The sequence below is a fragment of the Pseudophryne corroboree genome, assembly GCF_028390025.1.
Source record: "Pseudophryne corroboree isolate aPseCor3 chromosome 3 unlocalized genomic scaffold, aPseCor3.hap2 SUPER_3_unloc_67, whole genome shotgun sequence".
Taxonomy (NCBI): domain Eukaryota; kingdom Metazoa; phylum Chordata; class Amphibia; order Anura; family Myobatrachidae; genus Pseudophryne; species Pseudophryne corroboree.
Genome location: NW_026967560.1, coordinates 374,231 through 387,076, shown reverse-complemented (window position 1 = coordinate 387,076; position 12,846 = coordinate 374,231).

Below are 12,846 nucleotides of genomic sequence, written 5' to 3'. Positions count from 1 at the left end.
GGCGTGGTCGGATTTCCTGACTAAAAATATTGATACCCTAGATAGGGACAGTATATTATTGCCTATAGAGCATTTAAAAGATGCATTTCTATATATGCGTGATGCACAGTGGAATATTTGCCGACTGGCATCAAGTCTAAGTGCGTTGTCCATTTCTACCAGTAGAAGGTTATGGACACGTCAGTGGTCAGGTGATGCGTATTCCAAACGGCATTTGGAAGTATTGCCTTATTAAAGGGAGGAGTTATTTGGGGTCGGTCTTTCAGACCTGGTGGCCACGGCAACAGCTGGGAAATCCACGTTTGTACCCCACGTCGCCTCTCAACATGAGAAGACGCCGTATTATCAGGCGCAGTCTTTTCGTGGACAAGCGGGCAAAAGGTTCCTCATTTCTGCCCCGTGACAGAGGGAGAGGAAAAAGGCTGCAGAAATCAGCCAGTTCCCAGGAACAGAAACCCTCTCCCGCCTCTGCCAAGCCCTCAGTATGACGCTGGGGCTTTACAAGCAGAATCAGGCACGGTGGGGGGCCCGTCTCAATGAATTTCAGCGCGCAGTGGGCTCACTCGCAAGTAGACCCCTGGATCCTTCAGGTGATATCTCAGGGGTACAAATTAGAATTCGAGACGTCTCCCCCTCGCCGTTTCCTAAAGTCGGCTTTACCGATGTCTCCTTCTGACAGGGAGACAGTTTTGGAAGCCATTCACAAGCTGTATTCCCAGCAGGTGATAATCAAGGTACCCCTCCAGCAACAGGGAACGGGGTATTATTCCACACTGTTGTGGTACCGAAGCCGGACGGCTCGGTCAGACCGATTCTAAATCTAAAATCTTTGAACACTTACATACAGAGGTTCAAATTCAAGATTGAGTCACTCAGAGCAGTGTTTGCGAACCTAGAAGAAGGGGACTACATGATGTCTCGGGACATCAAGGATGCTTACCTTCATGTCAAAATTTACCCTTCTCATCAAGGGTACCTCAGGTTTATGGTACAGAACTGTCACTATCAGTTCAGACGATGCCGTATGGATGGTCCACGGCACCCCGGGTCTTTACCAAGGTAATGGCCGAAATGATGATATTCCTTCGAAGGAAGGGAATTTTAGTTATCCCTTACTTGGACGATTCCCTGATAAGGGTAAGATCCAGGGAACAGTTGGAGGTCGGTGTAGCACTATCTCAGGTAGTGTTGCGGCAGCACGATTGGATTCTCAATATTCCAAAATCGCAGCTGGTTCCGACGACTTGTCTTCTGTTCCTAGGGATGATCCTGGACACAGTCCAGAAAAAGGTGTTTCTCCCGGAGGAGATAGCCAGGGAGTTATCCGAGCTAGTCAGGAACCTCCTAAAACCGAGCCAAGTCTCAGTGCATCAATGCACAAGGGTTCTGGGTAAAATGGTGGCTTCCTACGAGCAATCCCATTCGGCAGATTCCACGCAAGAACTTTCCAGTGGGACCTGCTGGACAAATGGTCCGGGTCGCATCTTCAGATGCATCAGCGGATAACCCTGTCACCAAGGACAAGGGTGTCCCTCCTGTGGTGGTTGCAGAGTGCTCATCTTCTAGAGGGCCGCAGATTCGGCATTCAGGACTGGGTCCTGGTGACCACGGATGCCAGCCTGCGAGGCTGGGGAGCAGTCACACAGGGAAGGAATATCCAGGGCTTATGGTCAAGCCTGGAGACATCACTTCACATAAATATCCTGAAGCTAAGGGCCATTTACAATGCTCTAAGCTTAGCAAGACCTCTGCTTCAAGGTCAGCCGGTGTTGATCCAGTCGGACAACATCACGGCAGTCACCCACGTAAACAGACAGGGTGGCACAAGAAGCAGGAGGGCAATGGCAGAAGCTGCAAGGATTCTTCGCTGGGCGGAAAATCATGTGATAGCACTGTCAGCAGTATTCATTCCGGGAGTGGACAACTGGGAAGCAGACTTCCTCAGCACGACCTCCACCCGGGAGAGTGGGGACTTCACCCAGAAGTCTTCCACATGATTATAAACCGTTGGGAAAAACTCGACAGGTATTGCGCCAGGTCAAGGGATCCTCAGGCAATAGCTGTAGACGCTCTGGTAACACCGTGGGTGTACCAGTCAGTGTATGTGTTCCCTCCTCTGCCTCTCATACCCAAGGTACTGAGATTGATAAGATGGAGAGGAGTAAGCACTATATTCGTGGCTCCGGATTGGCCAAGAAGGACTTGGTAACCGGAACTTCAAGAGATGCTCACGGAGGATCCGTGGCCTCTACCTCTAAGAAGGGACCTGCTCCAGCAAGGACCCTGTCTGTTCCAAGACTTACCGCGGCTGCGTTTGACGGCATGGCGGTTGAACGCCGGATCCTGAAGGAAAAAAGGCATTCCGGATGAAGTCATCCCTATCCTGATCAAAGCCAGGAAGGATGTAACCGCAAAACATTATCACCGCATTTGGCGAAAATATGTTGCGTGGTGCGAGGCCAGTAAGGCCCGACGGAGGAAATTCAACTGGGTCGATTCCTACATTTCCTGCAAACAGGAGTGTCTATGGGCATGAAATTGGGGTCCATTAAGGTTCAAATTTCAGCCCTGTCAATTTTCTTCCAAAAAGAACTAGCTTCAGTCCCTGAAGTTCAGACGTTTGTAAAAGGGGTACTGCATATACAGCCTCCTTTTGTGCCTCCAGTGGCACTTTGGGATCTCAATGTAGTTTTTGGGTTCCAAAAGTCACATTGGTTTGAACCACTTAAATTTGTGGAGTTAAAATATCTCACATGGAAAGTGGTCATGCTGTTGGCCCTGGCCTGGGCCAGGCGCGTGTCAGAATTGGCGGCTTTATCCTGTAAAAGCCCTTATCTGATTTTCCATTCGGACAGGGCGGAATTGAGGACTCGTCCTCAGTTTCTCCCTAAGGTGGTTTCAGCGTTTCACCTGAACCAACCTATTGTGGTGCCTGCGGCTACTAGGGACTTGGAGGACTCCAAGTTGCTAGACGTTGTCAGGGCCCTGAAAATATATGTTTCCAGGACGGCTGGAGTCAGGAAAACTGACTCGCTGTTTATCCTGTATGCACCCAACAAGCTGGGTGCTCCTGCTTCTAAGCAGACTATTGCTCGTTGGATTTGTAGTACAATTCAGCTTGCACATTCTGTGGCAGGCCTGCCACAGCCAAAAATCTGTAAATGCCCACTCCACAAGGAAGGTGGGCTCATCTTGGGCGGCTGCCCGAGGGGTCTCGGCTTTACAACTTTGCCGAGCAGCTACTTGGTCAGGAGCAAATACGTTTGTAAAATTCTACAAAATTGATACCCTGGCTGAGGAGGACCTGGAGTTCTCTCATTTGGTGCTGCAGAGTCATCCGCACTCTCCCGCCCGTTTGGGAGCTTTGGTATAATCCCCATGGTCCTTACGGAGTCCCCAGCATCCACTTAGGACGTTAGAGAAAATAAGAATTTACTTACCGATAATTCTATTTCTCGTAGTCCGTAGTGGATGCTGGGCGCCCATCCCAAGTGCGGATTGTCTGCAATACTGGTACATAGTTATTGTTACCAAAAAATCGGGTTATTGCTGTAGTGAGCCATCTTTTCTAGAGGCTCCTCTGTTATCATGCTGTTAACTGGGTTCAGATCACAAGTTGTACGGTGTGATTGGTGTGGCTGGTATGAGTCTTACCCGGGATTCAAGATCCTTCCTTATTGTGTACGCTCGTCCGGGCACAGTATCCTAACTGAGGCTTGGAGGAGGGTCATAGGGGAAGGAGCCAGTGCACACCAGATAGTCCTAAAGCTTTCTTTAGATGTGCCCAGTCTCCTGCGGAGCCGCTATTCCCCATGGTCCTTACGGAGTCCCCAGCATCCACTACGGACTACGAGAAATAGAATTATCGGTAAGTAATTTCTTATTTTTTCCTGCATCTGAGAAATTAAATGAGGTGTGTGAGGAAGAGTGGTCTTCCCCCGGTAAGAAATTGATAATTTCTAAAACGGTTATTGGCAGCGTACCCTTTCCCGCCAGAGGATAGGTAACGCGGGGAAACACCCCTTAGGGTAGATACAGCGCTTACACGCTTATCAGAAAAGGTGGCACTACCGTCTCCGGATACGGCCGCCCTGAAGGGACCTGCTGATAGAAAGCAGGAGGTTACCCTATAAGATATAGTCACACACTAGGGCATTATATTGCGACCAGCCATTGCTTCGGCATGGATGTGCAGTGCTCCCGCTGCGTGGTCAAATTCCCTGTCGGAAAATAACTATGGATAGGGATAATATTTTGCTGAAAATAGAGCATATAAAAGACGTGGTCTTATACATACGTGATGCACAGAGGGATATTTGCCGGCTGGCATCAAAAATAAACGCTAGGTACATTGCCGCCAGACGGGGGTTATGGACTTGGCAATGGTCAGGCGATGCCGACTCGAATCGGCACATGGAAGTTGCCCTATAAGGGGGTAAAACTGTTTGGGGATGGTTTTTCAGACCTCGTTTCCACAGCTACTGTTGGGAAATCGATTTTTTTGCCACAGGCTACCCCACAACAAAAGAAAGCACCGTATCATCAAGTACAGTCCTTTCGGCCCCAGAAAAGCAAGAGGGCTAGAGGCTCATCCTTTCTGCCGAGAGGCAAAGGTAGAAGAAAAAGCTGCAACACACAGCTAGTTCCCAAGAGCAGAAATCCTCCCTGCGTCCGGTAGGTCCACAGCATGGTGCGGGGGCTGCTCAGGCGGACCCGGGTACGGTGTGGGCCCGTCTCAGAAATTTCAGCGGACAGTGGGCTCTCTCACATGGATCCCTGGGTCCTTCAAGTAGTATCTCAGGGGTACAGGCTGGAGTTCGAGACGTTCTTCCCCCCGCCATTTCCTAAAATCTGCCTTACCGGCACCTCCCTCTGCCAGGGAGACGGTGTTGGTGGATATTCAACACTATAATCACAACAAGTGATTGTCAAGGTGCCCCTCCTTCAGCAAGGAAGGCGTTACTATTCCACAGTGGTTGTGGTACCGAAACGTTTCGGTGAGACCCATCTTGAAATTAAAATACTTGAACTTTTATATCAGAAGATTCAAGTTCAAGATGGAATCGCTCAGGGCGGATATTACGAGCCTGGACGAGGGGGATTACAGGGTCTCCCTGGACATCAAGGATGCGTACCTGCATGTCCCCATTTACCCTCCTCACCAGGAGTACCTCAGATATGTGGTACAGGACTGTCACTATCAGTTCCAGACGCGGCCGGTGGAGTTGTCCTCGGCACCGAAGGTCTTTACCTAGGTAATGGCAGAAGTGATGATACTCCTTCGCAAGAAGGAAGTTTTTATTATCCCGTACTTGGACGATCTCCTGATAAAGGCGAGGTCCAAAGAACAGTTGGTAGTGGGGGGGTAGCACTCTCTCGGGAAGTGCTACAACAGCACGACTGGATTCTCAATATTCCAAAGTCACAGCTGGTCCCGACGACACGTCTTCTGTTCCTGGAAATGTTTCTGAACGCAGACCAGAAAAGAGTGTTTCTTCCAGTGGAAAAAGCCGAGGAGTTGTCATCTCTAGTCAGAGACATCCTATAACCAGGACAGGTGTCGGTACATCAATGCACACGAGTCCTGGGAAAAATGGTAGCTTCGTACGAAGCATAATTCCATTCGGAAGACTCCACGCAAGGACGTTCCAGTGGGACCTGTGGGACTAATGGTCCGGGTCCCATCTACAGATACAACAGCGGATAACCCTGTCAGCAAGAAACAGGGTGTCGCTGCTGTGGTGGCTGCAGAGGGCTCATCTACTAGAGGGCCGCAGATTCGGAATACAGGACTGGGTCCTGGTGACCACGGATGCCAGCCTTCGGGGCTGGGGTGCAGTCACACAGGGAAGAAATTTCCAAGGAGATTTCGCTTCACATAAATATTCTGCAGCGAAGGGCCATTTACAATGCCCTAAGCCAAGCAAGGCCCCTGCTTCAGAACCAGCCGGTACTGATCCAATCAGACGACATCACGGCGGTCGCCCATGTAAACAGACAGGGCGGCACAAGAAGCAGGATGGCGATGGCAGAAGCCACAAGGATTCTCCGATGGGCGACCTACACCCAGGAGAATGGGGACTTCATTCAGAAGTTTTCCAAATGCGGGTAAACCGTTGGGAATGACCACGGGTGGACATGATGGCGTCCCGCCTCAACAAGAAGTTGAAAAGATATTGCGCCAGGTCAAGGGACCCTCAGGCGATCGCTGGGGACGCTCTAGTGACACCGTGGGTGTACCAGTCGGTTTATGTGTCTCCTCCTCTACCTCTCATACCCAAGGTACTGAGAATAAGAAGAAGGCGAGGAGTGAAAACCATACTCGGGGTTCCGGATTGGCCATGAAGAGCTTGGTACCCGGAACTTCAAGAGATGCTGGCAGAGGACCCTTGGCCTCTGCCGCTTAGACAAGACCTGCTGCAGCAGGGACCCTGTCTGTTCCAAGACTTACCGCGGCTGCGTTTGACGGCGTGGCGGTAGAACACCGGATCCTAAAGGAAAAGGGTATTCCGAAGGAAGTCATCCCTACCCTGATCATAGCCAGGAAGGATGTCACCGCAAGACATTATCGTCGCGTTTGGCGAAAATTTATTGCTTGGTGGGAGGCCATGAAGGCTCCGACGGAGGAATTTCAACTATGTCGATTCCTGCACTTCCTGCAAGCAGGGGTGACGTTTGGGCCTCAAATTGGGGTCCATCAAGGTCCAGATTTCGGCTCTGTCGATTTTCTTCCAGAAAGAACTGGCTTCACTGCCTGAAGTTCAGACTTTGGTTAAAGGAGTACTACATATTCAGCCTCCTTTTGTGCCTCCTGTGGCACTTTTTGGATCTCAACGTGGTGTTGGATTTCCTAAAGTCGCATTGGTTGAGCCACTTAAAACCATGGAGCTAAAGTATCTCGCGTGGAAAGTGGTCATGCTGTTGGCCTTGGCCTTGGCCAGGCGTGTGTCAGAATTGGCGGCTTTGTCATGTAAAAGCCTTATCTGATTTTCTATATGGATAGGGCAGAGTTGAGGACTCGTCCTCAGTTTCTCCCAAAGGTGGTCTCAGGTTTTCACTTGAACCAACCTATTGTGGTGCCTGCGGCTACTAGGGACTTGGAGGATTCCAAGTTGCTGGACGTAGTCAGGGCCCTGAAAATTTTATTTTTCCAGGACGGCTGGAGTCAGGAAAACTGACTCGCTGTTTATCCTGATGGCACCCAACAAGCTGGGTGCTCCTGCTTCTAAGCAGTCTATTGCGCGCTGGATTTGTAGCACTATTCAGCTGGCGCATTCTGCGGTAGGATGACCGCAGCCTAAATCAATAAAAGCCCATTCCACAAGGAAGGTGGGCTCATCTTGGGCGGCTGCCCGAGGGGTCTCGGCTTTACAAGTTTGCCGAGCAGCTACTTGGTCAGGGGCAAACACGTTTGCAAAATTCTATGAATTTGATACCCTGGCTGAGGAGGACCTGGAGTTCTCTCATTCGGTGCTGCAGAGTCATCCGCACTCTCCCGCCCGTTTGGGAGCTTTGGTATAATCCCCATGGTCCTTACGGAGTTCCCAGCATCCACTAGGACGTCAGAGAAAATAAGAATTTACTTACCGATAATTCTATTTCTCGTAGTCCGTAGTGGATGCTGGGCGCCCATCCCAAGTGCGGATTGTCTGCAATACTTGTACATAGTTATTGTTAACTAATCGGGTTCTTGTTGTGAGCCATCTATTCAGAGGCTCCTCTGTTATCATGCTGTTAACTGGGTTTCATATCACAAGTTGTACGGTGTGATTGGTGTGGCTGGTATGAGTCTTACCCGGGATTCAAAATCCTTCCTTATTGTGTCAGCTCGTCCGGGCACAGTATCCTAACTGAGGCTTGGAGGAGGGTCATAGGGGGCGGAGCCAGTGCACACCAGGTAGTCCTAAAGCTTTCTTTTTGTGCCCAGTCTCCTGCGGAGCCGCTATTCCCCATGGTCCTTACGGAGTTCCCAGCATCCACTACGGACTACGAGAAATAGAATTATCGGTAAGTAAATTCTTATTTTCAGGTCCAGTATGGTACGACTTCCAGAGTACCAGTATCATCAGCAGCCTGCAATGACGGAGATACTAGGGGGTATATTTACTAAATTTCGTATTTTTCCGAATGAGGTTAAAGTTCAATCACGAATGACATCGAAAGTGTAAAATTGCAACTTTTTGAATTTATTACGACTAATTTACTAAGCTGTCGTATTCTGCATTTTCGTATTTACCGATGTCGATGTCATTCGTATTTTTTGGCAGTGTTTTACGGGAGTGAATTGTAAAACACTGCCGACATTAACACAATGAATCTCGGCCGGATCTGTGAGATCCGTGCTGGCCTTCATTGTGCACCTTTCGTAAAAAATAAAACATTGTTAAAATTAAAAAAAAAAAATGCGTGGGGTCCCCCCTCCTAAGCAAAATCAGCCTCGGGCTCATTGAGCCGGTCCTGGTTGAAAAAATATGGGTAAAAAATTGACCGGGGTTCCCCCATATTTAATCAACCAGCACCGGGCTCTGCGCCTGGTCCTGGTTCCAAAAATACGGGGGACAAAAAGCGTAGGGGTCCCCCGTATTTCTGAAACCAGCACCGGGCTCCACTAGCCAGATACATAATGCCACAGCCGGGGGACACTTTTATATTGGTCCCTGCGGCCCTGGCATTACATACCCAACTAGTCACCCCTGGCCGGGGTACCCTAGAGGAGTGGGGGCCCCTTCAATCAAGGGGTCCCCCCCTCCAGCCACCCAAGGGCCAGGGGTGAAGCCCGAGGCTGTCCGCCCCCATCCAAGGGCGGCGGATGGGGGGCTGATAACCTTTTTGACAAAATTTGAATATTGTTTTTAGTAGCAGTACTACAAGTCCCAGCAAGCCTCCCCGCAAGCTGGTACTTGGAGAACCACAAGTACCAGCATGCGGTTGAAAACTGGGCCCGCTGGTACCTGTAGTAGTACTACTACTAAAAAAATACCCCAATAAAAACAGAAGACACACACCTTGAAAGTAAAAGTTTAATTCATACATCCACACCTCCAAACATACATACTTACCTATGTTCACACGAGGGTCGGTCCTCTTCTCCATGTAGACTCCATGGGGTACCTGTTGGAAAAATTATACTCACATAATCCAGTGTAGATCGGTCCTCTTCTGTTCTATTTGTAATCCACGTACTTTGCAAAATAAAAAAACGGACACCCGACCACGCACTGAAAGGGGCCCCAAGTTTCACATGGGACCCCTTTCCCCGACTGCCAGGAACCCCCCCTGACTTCTGTCTAAGAGGGTTCCTTCAGCCAATCAGGGAGCGCCACGTCGTGGCACCCTCCTGTTGACCGAAAGTAACCTCACCGCTGACCACAAAGTTCCCACCATTTGTTACAATGGAGCGCATAGGTGCTACATTGTATCACTGCCGTGTGCTGCCTGACATACACTACAGGAGCACACAGCCAATCAGGAGGGTGCCACGACGTGGCGCTCCCTGATTGGCTGAAGGAACCCTCTTAGACAGAAGTCAGGGGGGGTTCCTGGCAGTCGGGGAAAGGGGTCCCATGTGAAACATGGGGCCCCTTTCAGTGCGTGGTCGGGTGTCCGTTTTTTTATTTTGCAAAGTACGTGGATTACAAATAGAACAGAAGAGGACCGATCTACACTGGATTATGTGAGTATAATTTTTCCAACAGGTCCCCCATGGAGTCTACATGGAGAAGAGGACCGACCCTCGTGTGAACATAGGTAAGTATGTATGTTTGGAGGTGTGGATGTATGAATTAAACTTTTACTTTCAAGGTGTGTGTCTTCTGTTTTTATTGGGGTATTTTTTTTAGTAGTAGTACTACTACAGGTACCAGCGGGCCCAGTTTTCAACCGCATGCTGGTACTTGTGGTTCTCCAAGTACCAGCTTGCGGGGAGGCTTGCTGGGACTTGTAGTACTGCTACTAAAAACAATATTCAAATTTTGTCAAAAAGGTTATCAGCCCCCCATCCGCCGCCCTTGGATGGGGGCGGACAGCCTCGGGCTTCACCCCTGGCTCTTGGGTGGCTGGAGGGGGGGACCCCTTGATTGAAGGGGCCCCCACTCCTCTAGGGTACCCCGGCCAGGGGTGACTAGTTGGGTATGTAATGCCAGGGCCGCAGGGACCAATATAAATGTGTCCCCCGGCTGTGGCATTATGTATCTGGCTAGTGGAGCCCGGTGCTGGTTTCAGAAATACGGGGGACCCCTACGCTTTTTGTCCCCCGTATTTTTGGAACCAGGACCAGGCGCAGAGCCCGGTGCTGGTTGATTAAATATGGGGGAACCCCGGTCAATTTTTTACCCATATTTTTTCAACCAGGACCGGCTCAATTAGCCCGGGGCTGGTTTTGCTTAGGAGGGGGGACCCTACGCATTTTTTTGTTGTCAAATTTAACACTTTCCCACCCCTTTCCACTGATAAACATGCACGGATCTCATGGATCCGTGCATGCCTATCAGAACACGGTAAAAAAAAGCAGGTCTGTTTTATTTTAGCACTTTTTCACGATTGGTATTTTTTCACGGCAGTGTTTGGCTTTTGTCGGCAGTGTTTGTGAATTACACTTTTTAGTAAATGACCGAGTTCTACCAAATTACAGGCGGATTTGACCGATGGTGTATTCATTCGTATTTTTTTTCTTGGACTTCCAAAAAAATACGAATGCCCTCATCACTGCCGTGATTTGAGTTTAGTAAATTCCCGAGATGACACTTTGAAGAAAAAACACCATCTCGGTCAAAATCGGGACCTTAGTAAATATACCCCTAAGTCTGCTTTCCCATTGTTATTACATGAAGCATTAGAAGAACCTGGCCTGAAGGGAATTCAGCCATTGGGAATTCTGAAGATACAGCACGTCACCGACCTGCCGGTCACTTCTCCAGATACGCCAATCTGATAATAACCGCCTGTGATGTGGGGGTCACTTTGGACACACAGAATTATACAAACACATTCGCCACCACCAGCAAAAGTCACTTTAGTGCTGAAGCACGAGGTACGCTTTTGCTCTTACCTGCACACACTGCTATACTTAGCAAAATAGGTAACGTGGGCCACACGAGGCCTTAGGTCTTAAGAAACACAAAATCAGAACTAGAATTTTAAATTGAATTCCAAGAATACGTCAGAGATTTAGTTACAAAAAGTGTTACAAATATTATTAGGAATACTTTAAGAATACACACAGAGTACGGTACAATCTCAAACAAAAATAAAAGGAGTAACATCACAGAATCCAAGCACTTACTGAGAAGATTATAGGCGTTTCTGTTGTGGGGGATTTCACAGGTTAATAGGTATGATGCATTCTCAGCATACGATAGCTGATTTCCCCCAAGAAATGAACAACACATATTGAGGAAGAGCATACCTTCCAACTGTCCCGAATACAGCGGGACACTCCATCTAATTGGACGCTGTCCCAGCTGTGGGCCGTAGTGTCCCGCGGGGGTGGGGGGGGGGTCGGCAGCTGATCCCCCTTATTTTTTTTTACCAGCTCATTGCTGGACACTTGACTCACTCCACCTAGTTGTCTTGCAAGAGTTAAGGGAGGGGGGTTAGCTCACATGGACACAGTGGGGGTCATTCCGAGTTGTTCGCTCGTTATTTTTTTCTCGCAACGGAGCGATTAGTCGCTAATGCGCATGCGCAATGTCCGCAGTGCGACTGCGCCAAGTAAATTTGCTATGCAGTTAGGTTTTTTACTCACGGCATTACGAGGTTTTCTCGGACGTCCTAGTGGATGCTGGGTACTCCGTAAGGACCATGGGGTATAGACGGGCTCCACAGGAGACTGGGCACTCTTAAAAGAAAGATTAGGTACTATATCTGGTGTGCACTGGCTCCTCCCTCTATGCCCCTCCTACAGACCTCAGTTAGTATCTGTGCCCGGCTGAGCTGGATGCACACTAGGGGCTCTCCTGAGCTTCCTAGAAAAGAAAGTATTTGTTAGGTTTTTTATTTTCAGTGAGATCTGCTGGCAACAGACTCACTGCTACGTGGGACTGAGGGGAGAGAAGCGAACCTACCTGCTTGCAGCTAGCTTGGGCTTCTAAGACTACTGGACACCATTAGCTCCAGAGGGATCGAACACAGGCCCAGTCCTCGGTCGTCCGGTCCCGGAGCCGCGCCGCCGTCCCCCTTGCAGAGCCAGAAGAACGAAGAGAAGTTGAAAATCGGCGGCTGAAGACTCCGGTCTTCATTAAGGTAGCGCACAGCACTGCAGCTGTGCGCCATTGCTCCCTTAGCACACCACACACTCCGGTCACTGATGGGTGCAGGGCGCTGGGGGGGGGCGCTCTGGGCAGCAATTAGATTACCTTACTTGGCGAAAAGCACATAATACAGTCTGATAAACTGTATATGTGCATTAACCCCCGCCATTAAAGTACATAAAAGGACAGAAGCCCGCCGCTGAGGGGGCCGGGCCTTCTTCCTCAGCACACCGGCGCCATTTTCTCTTCACAGCTCAGCTGGAAGGAAGCTCCCCAGGCTCTCCCCTGCAGTATCCTGGTACACAAAGGGTAAAAAAGAGAGGGGGGGGCACATAAATTTAGGCGCAGAACTGTGTATATAAGCTGCTATAGGGGAAAAATCACTCAGTATAGTGTACATCCCTGTATTATATAGCGCTGTGGTGTGTGCTGGCATACTCTCTCTCTGTCTCTCCAAAGGGCCTAGTGGGGGAACTGTCTTCAAATAGAGCATCCCCTGTGTGTGTGGTGTGTCGGTACGCGTGTGTCGACATGTCTGAGGTAAAAGGCTCCTTTAAGGAGGTGATAGAGCGGATAAGTGTGTGGGAGGGTGTCTCCG